The sequence below is a fragment of the Erpetoichthys calabaricus genome, chromosome 1 (genome assembly GCF_900747795.2).
Source record: "Erpetoichthys calabaricus chromosome 1, fErpCal1.3, whole genome shotgun sequence".
Taxonomy (NCBI): Eukaryota; Metazoa; Chordata; class Cladistia; order Polypteriformes; family Polypteridae; genus Erpetoichthys; species Erpetoichthys calabaricus.
The window spans coordinates 162,584,765-162,600,559 of NC_041394.2; positions in this window are offsets into that span (position 1 = coordinate 162,584,765).

Here is a 15,795-nt window from a genome sequence, read left to right on the forward strand (position 1 = left end):
GAATAACACTGACATAAACACCCAGGCTCCCTGGTCAGCTGCATGGCATGTGCAGTGCATGCGCAGGCTCTCTCTCTCTCAGCAGCACGCGAGCCCCCTCCCCCTCTCTCAGCAGCACGCGAGCCTCCCCAGCCCCCCTCTCTCTCAGCAGCACGCGAGCCCCCTCTCTCGCTCTCTCTCAGTAGCACGCGAGCCCCCTCCCCCTTTCTCAGCAGCACGCAAGCCTCCCCAGCCCCCCCTCTCTCTCAGCAGCACGTGAGCCTCCCCAGCCCCCCCTCTCTCTCTCAGCAGCACCCGAGCCTCCCCAGCCCCCCCCCCCTCTCTCAGCAGCACGTGAGCCTCCCCAGCCCCCCTCTCTCTCTCTCAGCAGCACGCAGCCTCCCCAGCCCCCGCTCTCTCTCTCTCAGCAGCACGCGAGCCCCCCTCTCTCTCAGCAGCACGCAAGCCTCCCCAGCCCCCCCCCTCTCTCAGCAGCACATGAGCCTCCCCAGCCCCCCTCTCTCTTTCTCTCTCTCTCAGCAGCACGCAGCCTCCCCAGCCCCCCCTCTCTCTCTCTCAGCAGCACGCAGCCACCCCAGCCCCCCCTCTCTCTCAGCAGCATGCAAGCCCCCTCCCCCTCTCTCAGCAGCATGCGAGCCTCCCCAGCCCCCCCCTCTCTCTCAGCAGCACGTGAGCCCCCCCAGCCCCCCCCCCTCTCTCTCTCTCTCTCAGCAGCACGTGAGCCTCCCCAGCCCCCCCCTCTCTCTCTCAGCAGCACGGGAGCCTCCCCAGCCCCCCCTCTCACTCTCTCTCTCTCAGCAGCACGCAGCCTCCCCCCCCCTCTCTCTCAGCAGCACGCAAGCCCCCTCCTCCTCTCTCAGCAGCACGTGAGCCTCCACAGCCCCTCCCTCTCCCTCTCCCTCTCAGCAGCACCTGAGCCTCCCCAGCCACCCCCTCTCCCTCTCTCTCTCAGCAGCACGCAAGCCTCCCCAGCACCCCCTCTCCCTCTCTCTCTCAGCAGCACGCGAGCCCCCACCCCCTCTGTCTCTCTGCTTCGGGCATTTCTCCCCTGTGCAGTGTGTGAGCGAGTGAGGAGAGAGAGAAAGCCGGTACGTTACAGTGAGCGAGAGCAGGTCGAAAGCAATGTGTTCCTGTGGTATAGCGGGTCCATATCTCCCCTTCAAAAGGCCATTTTTAATCAGGCGATTGACAGTAGGAGAAGGGTCTGGCTGCAGACCGTGCACTCTCAGCCACATGCACGCTCAGCCACTGACGTCAGATGCACGCTCAGCCACAATAGGAAGTGCAACAGGGGAGTCGTTTCCTGATTGCTAAGTTGGTACGTTTGCTAGTTATAGTCTTACCATTTGTGAACGATATGGAATATTCTTAATCATGTTAACTTGTGCATATTCACGTTGTTTGGCTGGCCTGTGTTGATTTATTAACATGTTTACCATTTTAACAGATCAAGTTAACCAAGGTAAATGCTTGCCTGTTATTGTGATTACTAGCAGCATGGCCGTGGTAGCGTAGCGAGAGCGCTGATGTTTAGAGTGTGCTAGTTTAGTGTTCCCGCTGTTATCCCAAGGAAAAAACAATTATGCAACCATCATAACTTGCTAACATCATTTAAATTTAATGTATACAGTATTTACGTGTAAATAAAGAGTAAAATGAAAATAAAAAAATAGAACAATTCTGTGTTGTTAATAATCTTATATATCAGAACTGTAATACATACTATACATGTCATGAGGTACCAAACTGTGATTAATAAATGGTGGAGGGCAAAGGACATTGGACACATCAGTAATCAAATGTTTATATATTTATTTATACATAAGACCCCCCCCCCTTCAAAAAAATAAACCCCAACAACAAAACACAAACCAATAAAAAACATTAATTTAGTTAAGGAGGCAGCAGTACATAGTGAACTTCCTGCAATTCACCATTTCATCTAAAAATCTGTGCATGTCTTGCACATGGCTAAACCCAAAACAAAATGGAGCCGGAACATCATCTCTATTAACTAGTGAATCTTTCTCTGCATTCATTGCTTCGTACTCCTGCAGAGCCTTCCCAGCATCTTCCTCTGTCATAGTCAGTATCTGGGGCAACTGGATCAGACCAATGAATTGGTGTTGGCTGTCACTGCACCACTGACTGGCTGTTTTTGCGTGTGCAAGGACAGATACCTTAGACAGGAATAAAAATTTGGTGTATTTATGTGTTTTATGCAATTATTATTGATATATAAAAAACTGATAAAAAAGTTTACTTGTACTTCTGGCGGTATTGATGCATCCTCACATTCATCCTGTGCCTGCAAAACATAACACTTAGTTACAGTTATCTGGCTATGTGGTGGTTTCAGGACAGTACTACCTCTCTGGGAAAAAAATAACTGGACCACCTTGGATTACGTGCAGACATCCCACATTTTCTGTACTTCCAGATGTCCACTGCATTCTGATATAAGCGTCATGACTCCCTCAGACAACACAGAATATCGCAAATAGGTGGTTTTTGTGGGCAAGAGTCTGTATGAGACTGAGGGGGCATTCTGATTGGCCTCTCTTTGTGCTAAGTAAACCTACATGATTTTTCTGTACATGGGGCAAACACACCTTAGGGTCCAATTTGGATTCATATAATTTGTGGCTACATCTCATAACTTTTATTTATGCTACCGTCCATTACGATCTTTTTATCACAAAGGAGTTTTCAATTTTCTAATGTGTTATACAAGTACCATAGTGGTTATCTCCCTGAATTGAGTTTTGCTGGGTTGGATATCTGCATTTTTGCCAGCTTTCAAAAAGATATGAATTAGGCAGATAAGTTGACAATGTTAGGCACATAAATACCCACTTGCATTGTTTGTGCATCTGCTGATTTAGATGGTCCAGTCTTGAAAAAGTCTCTATTAATTTGAAACAAGTGCCATTTACCAATGTTTTTGTGAGTACAGGATGTGCCATCAGTCGAATTATAGCAGACCATGACTCTACCAAGATGGCTATAATAATGTATTGTAGGCTCATGTATGGATAGCGTAATCTGCTTATTGGAGCCACCAAATTCCACCAGAACAGAAAATGGGACACAAGCTGCCCGTGCTGCTTTTTGCCGTTTTAGGCAAACTGCCTTCTTTTCATTCCTAAAAAATTTAAGGGCCACCATTTCATCTAGAACAATGGGATTTAAGATATCTTCAAAAGCACTGTCCTGGCAATAATCAAGTGAGCCGAGATGTTCACACTGACTAAAAGGCAATCCACTTCTCTGAGCCAAAAGGTGGAATTGGCAGCATTCCTCCAGTTCTCATTTAACATGTTGAATGTTGCCTGTTGTCTTCCTTTGTACATGGACCGGAACAGAAAAACCATGGCCAGTTCGTTGAACTACTGACACTCCATTAGATACATCAACACAAATGCTGGAAAGATGAGACATGAGTGTTACATCCTGGGATATGTCTGTATGTTTTCTTAAGATGTGTGTGTCCAAATTCTTTTTGAGCAAATCTAATGAGCAATGAGGGCACTTTCTTATATTTCTTGTTTTAGAACTGTTTTCTGGACCCAGCTCATTAGCTTGGGAGGGCTCTTGTACTGGTAGCAGTATGGTATGGGAAGGTTTTTGTGCCGGAACAGGTAGGTTGTGGGAAGATTCTTGTGCTGGAAAAAGCAGGCTGTGGGAAGGCTCAGATGCAGATTTTGAGCACATTTTTAGATGACACTCCATACTGTTTCTTCTAAGTATTGTCTTCATGCAAAACGGACAATGGTAGTGACCCTCAGACCTACATGGCAGATGGCAACGACATATTCTCTTATCTGTTAGAAATAAGAACAAGTAAAAGGTAACAAGTCAGTAAATAAATTAATCTTGAAACAAAGCATTCAGATGCTAAACAATGGGACTATTGTGGCTATTATGTGGGCTATATCATGGTCTGTGTCCAGTAAATGTACAAGCACCTTAAGTGATTTTTTTCCATGTCTGTACAATGCCTTAAAGTAGACTGAAAACAGACTCTGTTACATGGGGGACTCTTACCAAATTTTTAAAATAATATTTTTCTCATGTCTTGCTAAAGTTTTCAGGTTTTTTGTACTCTAACATGCAAGAGTTCAGTGCATTTTTGCACATTAATTATTCATTCACCCTAGTTATATTGTAATAATCCACCTTGCATTACCTTCAAAAATGATTGCATTTTTTAAATGTCCATCTAAATGCTGTTGGATTCTTGCCAACCTCATAGACTGTAGGGCAAGGCATAGTGAACAATGATACAAAGTGCAACAATTTGTGCACTGTTGTGGCACAATAGCCTCACATCTTATGGAGGGGTGCATCTGTAAAAGCACAAAGAAACAACACATCTTTGTTTTAATAAGCTTAATAAACATTTTTACATCACTTTAATTCACACGAATTTAAATATGCTTCTGATATCTTAAGGTTGTAGACATGTGTCTATTTAACGGTAAGATAACGTGAGCTAACTGGCTAGTAGTCACCGTAACTGAAAACAAACTCACTCCAGTCATTAAAGAAAGAAGTTACTTAACGCACTTGACCAAAACATTTACACTGCAATAATGTGTGTATGGCATGAAATAAAATAAAACGTAACTATATAATTCGGTAAAAGAAATAATAAAACATAACTTAACGTTCGTGTTGGCCTCGAAAACTAAGTTGGTGCTTGAGCGTCGGTTGCACTTCCTATTGTGGCTGAGCGTGCATCTGACGTCAGTGGCTGAGCGTGCATGTGGCTGAGAGTGCACGGTCTGCAGCCAGACCCTTTTGGACAGTAGTGGAGTCAGGCACAGAGAAGGTGAGCTGCAGAGAGAGCGTCTCGACTGTTGCAGGGCCTGAAGCATGAAAAAGAGGCACAGGGCTTATTGGTTTTTAAAGACTGCTTCCTTCATTGTGTTTTAACTTCAGTTTTAAAGGATTGCGCGGCTCTCTCTTGCGCTGCCTGTGTGTGCCTCTGTCTCTCTCTGGCATTGCCTCTCTGTGTGTGTGCGCGCTCCCCTCTGTCTCTCTGGCACTGACTGTGTGTGTGCGGCTCTCTCTATCGCACTGCATGTGTGTGCCTCTGTCTCTCTCTGGCGCTGCCTCTGTGTGAACCAAGGTTCCACTGAGGTTGACTAATGAAAAGTCAACATGGCTCAGAGCTGCAAGTGTACTGTGGCACAGACAAACAGAAATGACGGCATGTTTCCCTTGGCTTCGCGTCTGAGTTGGTGGGCGTGGCTCTGTGATTCTTTCGTCATATCCAATGGTCTAAGAGTTGGTGGGCGTGGCTCCTTCCTGCGTGCACCATTGGCATCTTACTTGTCGGCGGTTTAGTGAATCCACGCCCCTTCCGGCGTGCTTTCCATGGTCGGCTACTTGTCTTCTGGCTTAGTGAATTATATATATAGATATTACTAAACCACAGTTAATTTATGCAAGGCAGACGCACGGCAGACGAACCGAGGCGCATGCGCACTGCGGCCTTGGCGCCCGCCCCAGAGTCCAGAGTCAAACGCACACATACGCACTGCAGCCTTGGTGCCCCCGCCCCAGAGTCCAGAGTCAAACGCAGCGGCTTCCCAAAACGCGGCAGCGTCCGCCCCAGAGTCAAACGCAGCAGCTTCCCAGAGTCAGTAGGTGGCGCCCAAACAACACAACGTGCTGCGTCGTGGTGCCCACCCCAGAGTCAAACGTAGCGGCTTCCCAAAATGCGGCGGCTTCCCAGGGTCAGTAGGTGGCGCCCAGACAACACAACCTGTGAGCGCCCAAACAACACAACCTGTACAGTCATGGATACAAACAATGAATGAAGGCGCCCACACAAAGAAACCGCTTTAGTTCAAATAGGTTTACCATGCCTTCGACCTGTGAACTACACCTGAGGTAAAGCGTGCACGCCAGGTTGTACAGCCGCCCGGACGCGACCGCCCACACCACCGCATATACCCTCCATGATATTTCATCACGCAGCGGCTTCCCACCGAGACACATATTGTGCTGTGGCTCACACCCCAGAGTCAAACGCAGCGCCTTCCCAGAGTCAGTAGGTGGCGCCCAAACAACACAACCTGTTCACTACACTTGCTCTAATCCACTGTGCCAGTAATATAGATCACATAACGGTCACAGACTCAAACCCAGCGGCAGACGCACCCACCCTCCATGATATGTCATCCATCCAAATATCGGACAGAACAGAAACTAATTGCCATTCTTGGATTTCCGATTCGCTAGCGAATCGCGGGCTTACTTGTTTAAACCTAATATTGCCAACAGGAAGAATACCACCTCTGTAATTCCTAGCCTTAGCAACTATTAGTCATTTTGAGAATATTTGTGAGATAGGAACTTATTGATGTTGGAAACATTTGTCTAAAGTTTGCAGGTAAGAAAAGGAAAAAAGAAAATCTTTATTTTATGAAGATGGGTAAACAGTGTGGCTCATTATGGAGGACAACAGACTAAGAGTTCTGTCCTGGAAATTAACTCTGTGACAAGAGGTCTGCGGTGCCGTGCAGGTTTTACATAAATAATCAAGCCCAGATAGTGCCCCGATAAGCAATCTGGTGACCTGAGGCTGCTCTTTAATTGGTTGCTTTCAGATTGTTCTGGGGAAACAGCTCTGTGAGCCCCAGATACTCCAACATCTATTGGCCTGTGAATTAATATTGTTTTAAGTATTTTTTTGTAACGTGATTGGATAATCGTTAACACATTATGTCATGTTGACGTCAATGGTTCACAGTTCACACACCTGCCTTTAACGTTACATAACTACAGACGAGCGAGTGTAACTTTAAGAAAATGCTAACTTCAACTGGAACTTAAGAAATCAAGGAAAATTAGGTTATTTCTTTAATGAAACACCCATTCATAAGCTGTTCGTTTGAAGAAAAAAAGAAGATGAAGGACGTTGGACTAGACAGACTTGACTTAAGGACTTAAAAATTCAGCAGAGGGCAAGTGATCAAGGACAAGCTTGCACATTGACTTTTTCCAGCTCTTGTTATGACAAGCTAACTATGAATACAGAAAGGGCAGGTCTTTGTGTGTGTATTATTTGCAAGGAGATCAGTTCCTGAGACTTTTAAATTCCTGAGTTTTTAATGCTGCTTTTAGAGTTATTTTATGTAATTGATCACTTCTCCAAACCATGCATTAAAAAGGTTGAGAACACTGTGGTACCTAAATCTGTAATGTAACAACAGTTGCCTCGATAACAAAGCGTCTTATTTTACTAGGCATTCTACAGCTCTTGCAACTGTAAGCATTCAAAATATCCATGAAACATAATCACAGAAGCAATTCAATGCTGTGCTATTTATGTTATTTATTTCATAACATAGAAACTAAACATTAGTAAATCCAAACAAACAAAATTGTGATTCTAGTTGTTTGTTATTCTTGCAAGAATTTCAAAATCAGTCTTTGATGCTCTTGTTCCATGCTGTACTAAGCAGCTGCCTTTTTTTCCTTTTTCATATTGTGCACAAAAATAGATCTACTCTGGCATCTGAGTAGTAGTGATGAGAGTGGCCTTCTGCTATCTTATAGACATGTTCAAAATACTGTGTTTTTTATGTAATTTTCACAATAAATAGGATTTCTGTAATCCTCTAAGAACTATTTCCAGTATATCACGATATTGACATTACTATATATATATGCCTGATCTGATAAGGTAGCAAAAGTACATGTTTACATAATTCATAGTGTACTGTAGTACTAAACACCATCCTATATAATTGCAAAAAATGTTAAGACTCTGTCTCTTCTTTTTATACATTGTGTGTTTTATTCCTTTAGTGTGCTTTAGTAATAGGCCTACTGTTTGTTAAGGTCATGAAGGTTAAGAAGGGTGAACTAAGCGACAGTTCAAGAGAGAGAAAAACATTCACTTGACAATGATATTCACCATAGGCTATTATTGGTGTCTATAGTTTGTGTACTATAATGCCAGTTAAATGTTTGAAGGCTGGGTCTCTGAATTTGTGTGCATGCATCTTCCAATGTTGTGTGCAATACTGAGCAGAGTTTTATTAGTGGATGCCCCTCGTTCGGCTGCTGATGGTCAAGTTCTTATCAGGGTGAAATTTTATTTGCCCAGCTAGATTCTTATATGCCCTCCCAGCAACACATTTATGGCTATGCTACTACTACTACTACTACTACTACTACTACTACTACCAATAATAATAATAATAATAATAATAAAGTCTACATTTATATAGAGCTTTTGTTACGACTCAAAGTGCTCTGTGTGTAGGAAGCATTGCAGTTTGTGTATGTGTATTTTCTTTTCTTTCCTCCTCAGCTATGAAATGCTGTTTCAGTTTGTCCCACCAAAATCTATGCACCTGCCCAAATTTTTTTCAGCAGCCATCACTGGTTTGAAACATTTAAAGTATTACAATATGAAAGGATAGAAGGTGGACACACAGTTTGTGTGCTGATGATTAATAAAAAGTGTCAAGTTTTTGTATTTTTCCAAAAGAATCCAGGCCTGGATCAGAAAGATTACTTTTTCAATAAGGTGCTTTACCACGAATGATCAAATCGTCAGACATCCTGCAAGACAAGCCTTTTTTGAACTAAGCTTGATGATGCAGGCCTTTATCTTATGCCAAAATAAATGATTACTCAATATGTTTTTTTTTGGCTAATGAGTTTTTACAGCAGAGTGAAAATATTTTTTCTGAAGTACTTAGAGTCTGGAGGACAAGAGAGATTTGTTGTAATTTTGTTTCAGAGAGGATGCTATTTTTTGATTTTCACATCAGAGATTGTGAAAATCAGAGGCCTCAATTTTATCTACTGGTTTTTAGTTATTACTCAGTGTTAGTAATTATTGTCATAGTTTTTTTTTATATTATGTGTATTGGGTAAGATTTTTCTTGATTTTATATATACTGTATTTAAAGTGTTTTATAATGAAAAAGGTTAAAGTTGGCATGAAGCCAGCATTTAAAGGGTGTTAAAGTACAAAAATCAGAAGAGACCCCCCTTGATACACAACAGTTTGTTGTCTTGACGTATATTATCTAAGCTTTCAATGTACTTATTATTTTTCTTGAATGGTCTTTTACATAGTACTCATATTGTTTGATGGTTTTGTGTAATGGGTAGATGGCCAAAAGATGTTAAAGACACAAACATATCAAGCAACTATTCATGTATAATTTATATTCAGGACAATTATGCACCCTGGTCTACATAAAATAAAAGAAGGAGCATTGAGGTAAACTGTTCTTAGGTCTCCCTTTGTCTAGTGTTTCATCTCTTGATCATTTTAAAATGATTACTTTCCAGGTCAAGCCTTTCTTTTCTTTAAGATCATAGCAGGGAGCAACCGAATAAACAAAACCAAAGAGGCTAATCAAACACTTAGCCCAAAGAAACAGCCAACAGTCTCCTATGCTAACCTTTCTTTGAAGTAACTTTTAGATTCCTCTGAACTAGTGAGATTGCCAAGAAGCAGCAAAAAGTTTAGAGATACTAGAAGAAAGCAAAAAACACTAATAGTCAAATCATTGCAGTGGCATCATAAATATCCCTTATATGATGATGTCTAACACATCACAACATTAATTACGTTATTAGAAATGGTGCCATTACCAATAAACAAAATGACTATGCCTGTGAATTCATGAAACACAATGCTGGCACTGGTAAAAAGAGAAGTTTCTGCAAAATGGTGATGTTCTGTAGTCACCTAATATTAAAAATGCAAACAAAAAAAATTCCAACAAGCAGCAATGTCCTCACACCACAGAGCAGGTGATAGTATTTGTGAACTGCTTTCTTATATTGGTGGGGGTTGCATAATACATAATATGTCACCTGAGCGCTGTGTGACGTGACTGGCTGTGCCCATGTAAAAACACGCAAAATGGTGATCTAAATTATTAAACATGCATGGAAATTAATTCTGCAGAGTACAAATGACCCACAATCATTACAATTATGCACAAAAAAAAGGAAAGGTAGAAAATAGTAAATTATTCAGTCTTTTGCATTTATACTTCAGACTTCTTAACTAAGCCTAGCCTAGGGTTAGTCTTGGCCTTCCATATAAGGTGAATGTACACCAACATTTCAATATTACTCTATTAACACCCTTTGCAGTCCCATTAGTACTGAACAGTACTAAAAGTATTATTAAAGAAGCAATGTTTTAGTAACCTTGTGACTATTCAATTATACCATTTAAAATTTTGTGTTGGGTATAATATTTACTTCTGTAAAGAAAGAAAAAGAGACCCCAGCTTTATAAAGGTTGCATTTGATTTACTTTTCCAGTATAAAGAGGAACAAAGACTGATGTACTTAGTAGGTCAATAGGATAGTGTCCTTCACTTTTTAGCATTATTGCTTTTGTTTGGCATTGGCAATACTGTATTTAGGTCCCAACCACTCTTTTTGCCACTGATTTATCTTAGGCCAATTGTATCAATGTCTGTTTCTGTGCCTCATTACTTGGGTGGCAGGATCATGATGGGAGAAGCAGGAGAGATAAAACAAGCAGCATGGCAAAGGCTCTTCAGTTCAGCATGATGTGTTGTGTCTTTGTGAAAGGTATTGTCAAGCTTTTTCCTTGACTTTTGGTGATCTTTGTGATGTTTGATCTTTGAAGATTTGCTTCTGTCTTATGTCTTCATATGTAAGATATTCTACCTCTTTTTTGCCACTCTTTCCTGTCATTGACAAACCTCAAATATTTGTTATGTAATAATGTGCCTATTTTTGTGTCAGCTCTTCCAGATCTGCACACCAAATAAGTCACATGGAACCAGCTGCTCTACACATGATGACATGCAGCACTCTCTCATCCACCAACAGCACTGCCTTCTTCTCTTGAGTAAAAAATCCTGGACACACAAATTCAAAATAATAGTCTTTTGTCAAAATCTGATGCATGTAATTTCTGGTTTAGGACATAGATAATGTGTATAGAAAAGATGGCAGCAGAAAACTCAAAGGAAATTAAAAGGTGTTATTTTTCTTCCAGACAATATAATAGAATGCCTTTATTGTCATTGCACATGGAGGTGGAGGGAGGTTAGGAGCATTCACTGATACAGTATGTTGCCACATCCATCACAAGACAAACCACCTCAGGATACTGCACAGATGTACAATTACATTTTAGTGTGTTCCCGGGTGGTTCATCATGTGGTGTGTGCAGCAATGTGCTGTAACAGCACATGCTCACAAACCTCTTCTTCCTCCTCCTGAATAGTACATAAAATATAATAATGATAAAAAAACAGATTAAAAATATGCTCTTTTATGATATGATTTTATATAAAAAAATAAAACCAATGAAAACATTGAAGGTGGAAAAATATAAATAGTAAATAATGTCCCTTTTACAGTGACAATGAGGCTCTGAGATGTTGCACTTTTGTCCCATTGATGCCATGGGTAACAGTGAAAGACATTAGATCAAATGCACTTAGATGCAGTAAACAGTTATTTAATAAAAATTAGTTCTCTAATAGCGCTTGGGTAGAAGCTTTTTAGTAGTCTGGAGAGGTGGTGGCCTAGGTGAGATGGGTCCCTAATGATTGTTTTGGCCCTTTGTAAACATTGAGTTTGGAATATATTCTCTAGTGAATGTAACTGGGTGTGGGTAATTTTTGGTGCTGATTTGATGACTCTCTGAAGAGCCTTCTTGTTAGTCACAGAGCACAAAAAAAAACACCATACCAGGATGCCAGAGGTAAGTACTGTATACTTTCCACAGAGCAGCGACAGACGGACACCAATAGCTACTGGGACAGGCTAGCCTTCCTCAGCATCATCATCTGTGCCTTCTTCACCAGAGAAGTTGTGTTAACATACCATGTGAGGTCCTGGGAGATGTGGGAAATTAAAGATAGTTACTCTCTCCACTATGTCACTTCTAATGTATAGAGGAGTGGGTTCCTCTTCCTGCCTCCTGAAGCTGACAATCATCTCCTTTGTTTTGGATGTGCTGAGTGCCAGGCTGTTAATTCACACAGTTTGCTGAATAGGCAAACTCATCATCGTTATGTATCAGTCCTACCACAGTGATGTCATCTGCAAACTTGATGATTGTATTTGTGCTATGTATAGGTGCGCAATTGTGGGTATATAAGGAATAAAGAATAGTACTCAGCACACAGTCCTGTAAAGCTTCAGTGCTGAATGTCAGGGTCAGGAAGTGATGGGTCCCCAGCCTAACAGTCTGTGGTAAGTTTGTTAAGAAACCCTTAATCCATTTACACATGTGCTGACTGACACCCAGGTTAAGCAGTTTGGTCAACATTCTGCTGAGCATAATAGTGTTAAACACAGAACTGAAGTCCACAAATAGCATTCTCTAAACATAATATTAAAGGCACATCTTCAGATAAAACACAAAAGTTATTGTAGACATGGTTTGAAATATTAGGTTCACTATTGTATTTTTTATTTAGAAAATTGTAAAAAAAAATTTAAAAATATATAATTTTGAAAAACATCAGGCAAAGTTATAGCTTTTATATCAAAACAAATATTGTCATCGACTGAGGGAACACACTGGTCAAAAAGGAAATGTTGGGGCACCAGCTGGATCACTCTTTTAACCTTTTGCCAATTCCAGACAACTTAAACAGGCACTCGATTGCACATAGAATAATAACAAAACATAAAATAAGAAAGCAAAATATTCATTTGGGTTCTGGTCAATACTCGGCCCGGAGCTCTGTTATGCAGGCTGCTCTCTCAAGAACAAGAGGACCTATGCTGGGAGCTGCTTGTCTTTATAGTGGAGGGGCTGGAAGGGGCGGAGTCTGTTGCCCTTAGTGGGTGGTTTCTCATGGCAGTGGGAGAAAAAGGAGATGATACCGTCAGCCCCTGAGTGGTGGTCTTGCCTCTGATGAGCCCGGAAGGTGAACATCAGATGCGCACACATAATGATATTAATTAATGTCAAGTGTATAAATGTGTGAAGCCTGAAGTTCAAATTTCAAATAAACACTTTCACAAATGTATAACAAAACAAGTGTGCTTTTATTCAGGAATATAACCGAAGAAAACGAAATTGTTCAATTTACATGTTGCAGTGAATGTGTAAAAACTGAAGCCCAAATATCATTCAATACAAAGTAGACATTGGCTGGTGCAGAGGTAAGAAATGCTGTCTTGCAATCAAGAGGTTGTGGGTTTGATCCCAGGTCCTCCCCACATTTATCGCTTTGAGTAGTGAGCTGCTCTTATTATTACTATTATATAATAAAAACATAAAAAAATGATGATGAGGAGGTGCAAGGGAATTTAAGGTGGCCCGGCATTACAAATATCTTCGTAGGCTTCAGGGATTCTAGAGTTAAAAGTTGTCAAGGTTTCTGCTTCAGCTACATGACTTGGTTGATTATTCCAAGACTCCTACAACTCTTTGAGTAAAGAGGTGCTTCCTGGATTTAGTTTTAAATGCACTTCCCCTTAATTTCCACTGGTGTCCTCAAGCATGTGATTCACTTTTGGGTGAAAGAATTCCGCTGGACCAGCTATACCAATTTGGGAAATTTGAAGACATGGATTAGGTCCCGTCTGCTGAGACTAAACAGGTTTAATTCTTTGAGTATGCTGGAGTACAACATGTCCTTAAGTACTGGGATGCACTTGGTTGTTAATTTCTACACAGTTTCAAGTGTTGCTATATTTTTTTTTTTGTAGCATGGTGACCAGAACTGGACATCTAGATGTGATCTCACTAGTGAATTATGTAGTCAGCATAACATCCCTTGATTTATATTAAACAGTTTTTATGATATCACATTTTATTTACCTACTTAATAGCTTTTGTGCATTGCTTAGATGATGAAAACATTGTGTCAATGTAAACCCTTAAGTCCATCTCGGTGGTTGAAGACAATGTCTCCCATGTTAAATTTACAATTAACATTTCTTTTGCCCATGTCTGGCACTTTTTACACTGTTTTATGTTAAAATACAACTGTTCTCTCAGACCTGAACCTTGTCCAAGTCTTTTTTAATTGATTGTGCTCCTCCTCAGTGACTGTTATTCCTCCAGTTTTAGTAGGAACTGTGAATTTCACATGTTTACTAACTATACTGAAATCTGTGTAGTTAATATAAATCAAGGACAGACCCCACCGGTTCTCCACCTATGGCCTCAATCCATGTAAAGCATTATCTTGTCAGTACTGTCTGTATCCTGCTGGTTAACTTGAGATCCAGTTTTGCAGTTTACTTCTGATGCCAATAGCTTCTAGTTTCAAAGTTAATCTTTGGTGTGGAATTACATCAAATGTTTTTTAAAAGTATAAGTAAATTATTCTATACTGTATAGTTTCTTTTGTCAACTATTCAAGGGGCCTGCTCAAAAACTGTAATATACTGCTTTGAATTTTTTCTCATATACCATTGCTGTCTTTTAGTTAGTGTACTATTATCATATTGACATTGAAAATATTTGTTTGACTGAGACCTGGCATAAATCCGAGGTATACTCAGTTTTCAACGATTCCTGCCCTCCTGGGTACACCTACCTTGAAAAGGCCCACTGCTCTGGACGTGGAAGTGGTCTGGCTGTAATTCATCGGATTGATTTGCAATTATCACTTCTCCCCCTTCCTAAATTCTCAACTTTTGAATGCCTGGCAATAAATTGCAAGCATTCACTTTTTATAACAATACTTCTTATTTACCGACCACCAAAACAACACCCTGATTTCATTACGGAAATGAGTGAGCCGCTCTCATCTTTCTGTACAACATCATCAAATGTTGGAGATCTGAACATTCATGTGGACACTCCCTCTAATTATTCTGCTGCCCAGCTCTTAGAGCTCCTGGACTGCCTAAATCTGAGGCAACTTGTCGAGGTCCCCACTCACAACAAGGGCCATACCCTTGATTTAGTCATTACTGATTTAGTCCTCATCTCAGACCTCAAAGTACTTGATCTGGGTGTTTCCGATCACAAAATTGTCTCAATGGATTTACCCACAAATTCACTATACTCTAAACCACAGCACTGTATCCGCTTCAGGAACCTGAAAAAAAAATAAATTTGACTGATTTAAATGCTGACATTAAGATCTTCTCCATTGCTTCCCACCTTTCTTTTCTCAGTGAATTAATCGATTACTACAACAATGGGCTCCACAATCTCCTTGAGACCCATGCCCCAGTTAAATCACAAGTGGTCTCTTCTGTAAAATCTGTCCCGTGGTTTACAAGTGAGCTTCGACAGATGGAAACAGCTGGGCGAGCCCTCGAGAGGCATTTTGTTGCAACCAGTTCAACAATCCACAAATTAGCTTATCGGGAACACCAAAAAAACTACTCCAGGGCACTGACCACTGCCAGATCTCAATACTATTCAAATTTAATCAACAACAGTCCTGGAAATTCCAAACAACTTTTTTCCGTGATAAACCATTTACTCAATCCTCACACCTACGCCTGTAATAATTTCACAGAGGAGCAGTACAATCATTTTATTGAATATTTCACCTCTAAAGTGGATAACATCCGCTCCTCATTGTCTGCCTCCAGCCCTCCATCGCTGGATGTTTCTACTTCAAAGCCAATGGGCTGCCTCTCCCAGTTCTTCTGTACCACAGGTAAAGAAGTTGAGGACATCATACAGAGGATGCAACCTTCAACGTGTTCATTGGACCCTTTTCCTACTCCTCTAGTAAAAGCTAATGTATCAGATATAAGCCCTCTTATTGCTGACATCATTAATCACTCTCTCCAGCGCGGCTTAGTCCCACTGGCCTTGAAAACCACAAAAAT